This window comes from Lactuca saligna, chromosome 4, assembly GCF_052625555.1.
Source record: "Lactuca saligna cultivar CGN05327 chromosome 4, ASM5262555v1, whole genome shotgun sequence".
NCBI classification, from domain to species: domain Eukaryota; kingdom Viridiplantae; phylum Streptophyta; class Magnoliopsida; order Asterales; family Asteraceae; genus Lactuca; species Lactuca saligna.
Window position 1 is genome coordinate 310,724,620 of NC_136420.1, and position 10,315 is coordinate 310,734,934.

The 10,315-nt window shown below is 33.0% G+C and overlaps 1 long non-coding RNA gene across 4 annotated transcripts; it reads left to right on the top strand.

The window, feature by feature from the left end:
• Positions 1-3,737: 3,737 nt before the first annotated feature.
• Positions 3,738-6,112, top strand: LOC145039465 (uncharacterized). Of its 4 annotated transcripts, none has more exons than XR_013679813.1 (6): positions 3,738-4,319; positions 4,466-4,540; positions 4,710-4,999; positions 5,094-5,382; positions 5,560-5,680; positions 5,809-6,112. It is a non-coding gene; the product is annotated as an uncharacterized LOC145039465 (long non-coding RNA). The 4 variants fall into 4 exon arrangements; XR_013679815.1 differs by having other exon boundaries at positions 3,738-4,266; XR_013679812.1 differs by having other exon boundaries at positions 3,738-4,540.
• The last annotated feature ends 4,203 nt before the right edge of the window (positions 6,113-10,315 follow it).

Genomic DNA, 10,315 nt, shown 5'->3' on the forward strand with positions numbered 1-10,315 from the left:
AAATTCGAAGTTTGCGCATGCAACGAAGTAGATTGTTACTAATGTGATTTAGTCGACCCCTTTTTTACACCCTCTTCAGCCGGTCCATATATGTCAGATGAAAATTTTGAAGAACTGAAGAAGGCTGAAGAACAACAAGAAGAGGACAAAGAGTCATCCCGACTTCTCACGGAACGTGCTAATGATATTGCATCGGAATGCAAACAAGCTCAACAATGGATAAACCTCAATAAAAACAAAATCAAAGAGCATGAAGATTGGATAAAAAAGAGTAAGAAGGCAATCAAAACCACTGAAAAATGGCTTGTTGAAAAGGACGAGCAGTTGATACACATTATGGTGCAAAAGGATCGTTTGGAAGACAAAATGAGAATTAGGGATGACTATATAACAATGGAGAAAGAGAAATACCCATTGCAGTTCCCTGAGTTTAAAAATTAGTTACAAAATTGTTGTAATATTATCGTGATACTGATTAGGTTGCAAAAGGATCGTGTGTTGTTTTTTTTAATTACCATGTTGTAATTGTTGTTAAAATCTGCAAACTAAATATTATAATAAAAAAGCTTCATTAATTGTTACAATACATAATAAGTTAACAGCTCTTCATTTCAAGGTTGTTTTATATCAAAATCAGTGTCATACATTTGTGAGCAACTCGCTGAACCACCAATATTAAATGCCCTTTCTGCAGTATAAATTGTGTGACGTGCTCCACTACTAGACGCCCTTCCAGTACAATTGTTTCTCGTGTGTCCTACTTGACCACATGTAGAGCACTCTTTTCTAATTGGATCCTCGCCTTGGGATGGAATGCGGTAAGTATTGTTGTTGCTTCCGCTAAATAAACAGGCAAAATGAAGAAGTTAAGATCAATAACATCAAAATTAATAAAACATTAATATTAAAATTTACTTAATACCTGCAAAGTTACGTCTTTGAAACCACCATTGTTGCATTGTTGAACGAAAAAAATCGATCAACATAAGTATTGGCACCTTACGCGCGTGTCTAGATAATGCATTTATAGACTCCGCATTGTTGGACGACATAAGATTGTATCGGTTCCCTTTAAAATGTAGCCTTGACCAACTTTCTAGATTTATACTTTTTAAGTACTCCCATACTGGTTCTTTTGTCTTTTTCATAACATCCATGGCAGCGTCAAAAGCATCAACTGTGTATGCCCTACAAGCCTCCCAAAAAATTCCTTTAACTGTGTTACTCTTCCCGAATCTAGATACTATGTTGAAATACAAATGGACACCACAAATTCCATGATGAGCGTGCGGAAAAATGTTGGCAACAGATGTTGCTATAGATGGAGACCTATCAGATATAATTGTAAGCTCCTGCATATTTCCTATGCAATCACGTAGTTTTTGAAAAAACCATGTCCAAGAATCGGTACATTCATTTTTGCATATACCATACGCAACCGGTAATATTTTGTTTTGTCCGTCCTTAGTCACTGCAAGTAACATGGTACCTTTGAACTCTCCCTTTAGATGGGCTCCGTCTACTACTAGGGTCGGTTTACAAAATTTGACAAAAGCACGTACCTACAATACATTGTATATCTATTCAAATACAACAAAAAAAAATTAAAAAATTAATAAAATATTATAATACTAACCGAGCAACCGAGTGCAACATACAAAAACTCAAAGCGATCATCACCATCTGTTTTAATATGTGTGACAGTACCCGTATTATGTTTAGCCAAGTTGTGGAAATAAGCTGGAAGTTTGGTAAAAGAATCCTCTTTCGTGCCCCTTAACTACAACAATGCATATTGCTTCGCACGCCATGCCTGATGGTATGAGATATTGATATTCAATTGAGCATTCATATCATTAACAATATCTTTTCCCCGATAAACTCTACTATAATCTTCATCCAAAACATCAGCAAGATATTCACCCAAAACATATTCGTTTGCTTGTCGATGATTAGGTTGCAAAATTGTTGAGGAACAAGTATGTACAACAACAAATTTATTCACTTAGAAAAGTCCATCAGAATTTTTAATTGCTTTTGCTCTTAGTAATCAAGAACAATTTTTCGAAACACACACAACCTCAAACCTTGATTTGGTGGATCTACTTGTCCTCGTCTGAAAACCTTCTCGAAGACACTTTTTACCAATACACCGTTTTAAAAGTTCTTTGTTCTTAAATATACTCTCACATTCAATCTTTTGAAGATTCTTGTCTACCATCTGTGTTGGGATAGCTTCATTAATATCAACTGGGCATGCTGGTATAGGGGGCATACCGTACAAAAGGTTATCGGGAAACTTATCTTTAACTTCATCACCCAAGTCTTCTCTATCTAAATTGGTTTGTAGGTCAGTTATATCTAAACATACATCAACAACATCAACATAATCCCCGTAAACATGCTTTTTTTTCAATTTTTTGACTCTGATTTTTTTTTTTACTTTTATCTACCACACGCCTATTCATAACTTTAACTTCTTGTTCGGAAACATCATCACAATGACCACCCACATCATTAAGATATGTACCAACATCATCATCACCAACATACTTGTAATTCTTAGGATCCACATAGTTAATAGGTGAATAACTAACATTAACATTTTCAGCAACACTGTGAAACTGAGGTACACTAGGAGTATTGAAAGTACCTATCGGATCGTTGCTTCCTTTATAACTGCATAAATTTCCAACCGGCTGATTTCCACTGTGACCACCTTCATTAACCTCATCTAAATCATCAACCACCAGAAACACTTTCACAGCCCTTCCTCCACTACATTTTATTACATTTATCAACATTCTAACATCCATGTCTTCAACTATAGCTATATAATAATTTAATTCAAGATGATGGAAACGAAGACTAATTGTATATTTGTCTAACAAACCAATTTTGCTTCTCACCAAAGATATAAAATCACTATAAGTAATATACTCAGAAAATATCAAAGCAAATTCAGAAATACCTCCCTGTGGACATACGTATTCCAGATTTGTTCCAATAACTTGCCATCTCCCACCGGTTACAAGACAACCCAAATATTCAATCATTTTTTAGAGAGAATTTTAAAGAAATTTCTTGAACAAATAACAACTAAACTGATAATTTTCTAAAAAAACTTTTTATATAGTAACATTATTTCGTAGTCAAACCAATTGATTTCACAGTCAAACTAGAAAAAAAATAAGTAATTTCACAGATGGACACAATCCAGCTGCGATTTTAAGCTTCAAATGCCTTATATATAGAGAAAAAAATTAAAAAAATCCACCTGCGAATGTACAAGCTGCTAAAGCACACTTATGCTTTAGCCACTTGTACATTCGCAGATGGAATGTGGAAATCGTAGATGGAGCAATTCCATCTGTGAAATTGAGGGCTATTTTGGCAATTTCGATTTTTTTGGCTATTTTTATAATGTAATTATACAATATATTAAAATTGTGTACCCTTAGCTACAGTAAAGTGGCTAAGGGATTGACAAAAATGGTCCCTTAATTATTAATACCCCTCGCTTTCTATCTGTCCTTCCTATTTTCGAATGGAATGTATTTTGGGTGCTATTTGACAATTTGTTGATTCCTTTTTTCTTTTTTGCATTGCTTTTTTAATTTGTATGTTTTTATGTATATCTGATAGTGGATTACACGTACATTTACCTCTGTCTCTATTGTCTACATGGTGTTGGCATAGAGAAGAGCCACACGTGTTTTGATTTGAATATCATTGATGTCACCAACTCACCGTCTCTTTCTCTTCCCCACTGCCTCCGGTTTCTTCCATTATCTTTCTCGATTTTCTTTGCCTCCTCTCAAACGACGAACAACTCCTTCCTTCTTCCTCCTTCCACATAGTACCTCACCAAGGTACTTCTCCATCCATCGTCAATCTTCTACCCCTCCTCGAAGTTGTTCCCTTCACCGCCAACAAACCTACCGTATTCTTCTTCTAATTTGATTTCCTGACCATGACCACAGAAAGATGTCGAACTCTACTGCTTCTCCACCGTTGTCCGTAACCTCCTGAAGCCGTTTAATCATGATGATTGCAATGCTGCCTTCCAGATGTGTGGTTTGGGATATGATAATGCTACCAGCTCATCTTCCTCTGCGAACTTTCACTCTCACAAGAGCCCCAGGTAGATCGATCGAAAGCTTCAAAAATAATCCCATTATCCCCCTTTCTTCCACAAGGGTTAACAAACATTCTTCATTCAAGCTTCGATGCATCAGGAAAGATAGTTATCACAAAGCATCTCAGGTTCATCGATTAAACCCCTCTCTGTTTTCAATCGGTTGTGTTTCTTGCAATAGGTTTGTTTTTCGATTTCATTCTCTAAACCATACTCTATATCTTGATTTGTACGATTTCTAGCCCTAATTTTAATCTTATAGATTTCAGTAATTTGCAAACTCTACAGATATGATATATAATTATATATCTATAATTCTTACTCCAGGTCCACGATTTCGGATGTTTAATAGATCTTATTCTGAAATATTGGATCACCAATCAGCAATGAAGGAACTCTCTGGTAATTTATTTCCCATTTAAATCCTAACATTTTGCAAATTTCTAAGGTAAAAACTAAGAACTAAGAATAATATAATGTAAATGAAGCTCATTTATCTGTAGCTAAATACGAAAATAGTAAATTTTTAGTGTCTGTATTGATATTTATACACATTCATTTCTGAATACAGTTAGTCTGAGCTTTGGGAAGAAGAAAACACTGAGCATTAGAGAAGGTGAAAAGATTGGTGTGGTTGGTAGACTTGGAGGTGGGAAATCAACTCTAATTTAGGTTTTGTTGAGGTTGGTGGAGCCTTCTGGTGGAAGCATAATCATTGATGGAATCAACATCTCCACCCTCGGACTCCATGATCTCAGGTCTCGGTTTTGGATCATTCCTCAGGAACCAATCCTTTTTGAAGGCACTCTGAAAAGCAATATCGCCCCTATTAGCCAACATTCTGATGAAGAGATTTGGAGGGTACCTATGTAATTTCTATTTTTCTATGGACCATTCATGACAACTTCTATATGTCCATCTTAATATTAACCTTATACATTGCATTTTTTTGCAGAGTCTTGAACGATGCCAATTTAGTTATGTAATAGCTTCAAAATCTGGTAAACTAGACTCTGCAGGTACTGGAAAAACTGATCCAGAGGCCCAATTTCTTGGTTAATACACAAGCAAATGCTCGATAGAATATATATAGATATATGTATTGGTTTTGTCTGTAGTTGTGGATAATGGGGATAACTGGTGGGTGATGCTGAAACACAACAGGTGATGTTCATGGACGAAGCAACGACTTCAGTGGATTCACAAATAGCTTTTCCGCTACATTTGTAGCTTGCTTCATTAAGGTATAGAAGTAATCATTATCAATCTGTTGTACAGAAATTTTTCTCAACATATTAGGGAAAACTAAGCTTACTTTTGAACTCTCTTATCAGACTTTCCTTTTGATAATAACTATGTACAAACTTTATTTTGCTTTGTTTTTGCCAATTTGCAATAAAATCGTTATATATTTTTGGCAGTTATTATCAAATGGAAGGTCTGATGAGAGCATGGAAGCCAATAGCACATTTGATGCTAGCCACATCAAGTCCAAGAATGTAAGAACATTTGATGCGTGTCAAAGAATTTAAGATTTTTGAGGTGTGTTACTTCCTCCATTTTATTTTAATTCGGTATGTGTATTGATACTTGATTTTGAATCACATGGACTGATTTTGTTTTTTTCTGCTTCCGACCTTCTATGTGTTATTTCAATGTCCCTTTGGAAGTAGGTTTGGATTAAACCTCAATGGTCCATGGATTTTTGACATCAACTGAAGGTTAACAGGCTATAATGTCTGCTAAAGAAGAAGGATTCCCAAAATGGCCCTATAATTGCAAACATATTTATTGAGAGAATGGATTAGAAACTGCATCATGTACGGACATGTTTCCTTTTTTTTCTCATCAAGTCAATTGATAGGTGTATATATAAACTTCTATGAATTACTTTCTTCATAACCGACATGTATCTAGGTCTTTTGAACATCATTTATGCAATGATTTTTACTGAATGAAATTCTTGAAGGATTTACTGCATAATGTGCATAAATGGATTCGGCTAAGCTCTGTTGCTTTTCGATTTTTTTGGCGTGTCTAACCCCACAAAGCGGGGTTCTTCCCTAGTCAGTATAAATGGTTATTTTTATCATTTTCTCTTTATTTTTTTAATTGATGATAATTAGTTTATTTTATTAATTAAAGCATTTGGTGCTAACATATCTATCAGTTAGTTAACTTATTACTGCTTTAACAAAATGTCACAAGCATATAAATTTTGAAACTTACAAAACGTTTAGCTTTAAATAATTAATTGTATATCTTCTTTGTTTTAAGCAAGTATTTTATTATTATTATTATTATTATTATTATTATTATTATTATTATTATTATTATTGAGATTCAAAGAACATGGGTTATATTCTCATTTAAAGAGATGATAAAATTTAGAAAATTATATTTGTATAATTGAAAATCCAAAAGTGTATATACTATATAAGTTCTACACATGTTTTTAACATTTTTTTATATTGTTTTATCATGTATAATTTTGTTTTCCTATTTAGCATATCAAATCTAGATGTTTCATATATATTACATCCTTATACTTTTCTTATTAATAATGATTTATATAACATCATTTCATTTTTGTAACCATTTCAGATAATAATTAAGAAAGACGGCGATAAACTTATAAATATAAATAAGTTATATTTTACGTATAATTGTTTGCAAAAATATGAGTAAACAAATATTCTTTAACAAGTTGTTATCATTATTATTATTATTATTATTATTATTATTATTATTTTGTGTCATGTAACACACCGGGTTATAAACTAGTGTAGGAAATGAGCGAAAGTAGATCCAAAAAGCCCAACAACAAAAAACCACATTATAAACAAAATCCGCTTTCTTAAGACAAAAAATCAATTTTCGCCAATTTTATTTTGATTTATCGGGTCAAATTAGACCGTATTCACCGTACATGGAAGCATCCGATAAAGATGAAACTTGACAAATAAAAGTTTGACAGTGGATGTTGAAGATGGCTTTTGTATAGTTTGACATGTAATGGAATAAAGTGTAATTTATAATTAGCTTTTATGTGTAAGGCTTTGTTGGCAAAAGCTCATGTCCAACATTGCATATATTTATATGATAGTTGTGGCCCGACAAACAAACATAAGTTTATATAAAACTCTAGGTATATTATTCATAGGATTTAAGAAAAAAGTACAATTATTTTTACTTGAACCCACATTTGAAAGGAATGCCTAAACTCGCAAAGAATTCTATGATTGAATGAAGATAAGAGAGTCAAGTCAACTGCCAAGTTGTATGCGGAAGGACGGAAGAGTCCCACGTGCATAAATGGGTCGCTTGGAAATCCCAATGGTAAATGGTTAGGGTGTCAAAATAATTTAAATATTATAGATTATAAAATTAATCAAACTTTTATAATAAAAAATTAAAATTACTATTAATAAGTTATTTTAAATAAATTATTAATTTAAGAGATATTTTTATTAGTTATGTGAAATTATAATCATTGATTCAAATAAATATATAAATTTAATTTTTAATATATATTAGATATTTTTTATTTGTGAGTTAATGAAAACAATAATTTAAAATTTAAAATTTAAAATAGAATCACATTAATGAGAAGGTCTAATAAATTTAAAATGGAAAACTAATAGATTGACAAGTGGCAATACATTAATTAAAATGTCTAATATGATGACACATGACAAAAGAGATACTCTTTTATTAGTATATGGATTTTTTTGTACATGCAAAAGTAATTTTTTTAGCAAATTCACACATATGATATCCTTGGGGGTGTTGCTAATAAGACACCCCTTGAACACCTATTAACCACTTTTTAAAAAGTCAACCAATAATTAACTGCTTTTAATCAGCTTTTTCGGAAAACAATAAAATTTCAGCCAATAAAAATATTTAAAAAATTATTTAGGGTGTCCATATTGCAATATGGGGTGTCTTTTTAGCCAACCCCTATCCTTGGCAACATTTATGTACATATTACTTCTCAGCAAAAATTCTACCGTTGAGAAATATTATTTTGCTAAGAGTGTCAAAAACCCATGTGGGATTTTTTTCGTCATGTTTGCCCGTGCTTACATCCATAATTTTCACAAATAATTCTATGAATATGACATTTCTTAATGAAAATTTTGTTGAGAAATGACGATTTTGCTAGTTATATTTTACTAAACTGTAACATCCCAATGATGAGGTACTTCTAATTTTGACCATATAATTGAATTATATTGCATTTTGGTCCCTAAGTAAAAGAAATAGTGCAAAAGGTTCCCATAGTAGCACTTTGGTAAATTTAGACTTTAGAGAGTACGATGAGCCTACGTGTGTACGCTAAGCATACTAGGGCGTACCTTAGTATGCTGGGTATACACCTCGTACGCAGGGCATACGTGAAGATCATGTAAACCCTAATATTGAGAGTATGTCTAGATTAGAAAAAAATTTATGCAAGAAGGATGTTCAGATGAATGTATTTTGAATGTGGGACTTCACGTCTATGGAATTGTCTTATAACAATTTCTGATAGAGTACTTTGTAATTTCATTGGTCAAGTCTTGGTGACTTTTGTGCTATGACTTTGCGAAATGATCATTGCATAAAATGTTAGAATCTAGCATATTCTAGTAGTGGCAACAACCTTGTGTTCTAACACTAATGATAAGGATTGGGAATTCTAAAATGAGCATCATTGGAAAAGTTTTTCAATTGATCTATTTCACAAAGTAAGAACCATAGGAAACGTAGTGTGCATGCTTTGTGCATGGGACAACTATTGTTTTAATTTGAAGTAATAAGTTGATTTTCTGAAACAGTAAACGATGAATAATGAGTAATCAATATGGTGTTAAAATAGAAGTGTTTTATTTACTCTCACAAGTTTGGGGCCATATAGGATTAAGTATTATTATTGTGTTTCAGTTTGCATGTTTTGACTTCTAGAATAACTAGGTTATTCAAACATCTACAGTCGGTCATACGTTGGAAGTAGGTATCAAGGAAGACTGTCATGAAGAGTCTATAGATTGTCTAGATAGTTTAGACATAGCACAAGTTTGCTGCAAAGTTCATGAGTGCTTTGATAAGATTAGAGTATTGGATTAAACCCACACTCACTTGGATCACTTCATGGATTCATCACGGGTGATTAATGAGATGATAATATTGTATATTCTTGAAACCGAGACGTGTGAGTTTTATTTATTAGTCGGTTGCACATTGATAATAAGCAAACGCACCAGTAACTTGGTGTTATAAAACTTATTGGTGTGTGTGATTCGATAAGTGAGTACAAACGAGCATTTGAGTCAAAGTTTATCCATTCCTTTTATCCATAGTAGGATAAAAGCGATATATGTTGGCCCCTCGATGATTTAGTGATGACACCTAAGCGCTTGGCCAAGCCGAGACTAAGTTGATGTGTTCAATAGTAGTCTGTTGTCAGTCATCATAAATCGGATGTCGGGAAACAGTATAGAGAGAATGATTACAATTCATGTCTTATGTCTATACGATATCTTGAGAATGGAGGAATATATGATCCTTTATCTAAAGGACACGCGTATCTGATAAGATCAGACTTGACAGCGGCTTTTGAAAACTACGATTGTTGATCAGGTTCTGAAGTTATACGAAATAGTTATTAGACTTATCCAAGTGGGAGGCTGTTGGATTAGTGTCTAAGTCCATAACTATTTTGGTATGTACTTGACCTGATTATGAGCATGGTCCTTTTGGGTTGCCTTCACCATAGCAATATGTAGGATGAATTAAGGAGAGAAAGGTTTAATTATGATTTATTAATATATTATGAGAATAATATATTAAAAGAGAAATCATAATGTTTAATTAATATTAGTCAATAATTAATTAAGAATCAATTTTGTGGCTAAAAGAGATTAATTAAACTTAGGGGACTAGAATTGTAATTATGAGATAATTATAATTGGGATATGGATTACCTAATTATATATAGGTTGGACGAATTCTTTGGTAAGCCCATTAAGAATTCGTCTAGGGGATATGTTAAAGGAGTCCATGGGCTGCTTAGGGCTTAAGTAGCTAGATTAGGGTTTCCTAGTTGTAAACCCTAATAGCCTACATGTATATAAAGGCTCCCTATGCCTCCAAAAACGTGGCTAAGTAAGGTTTCCAGCCGTTTTTGGTGCC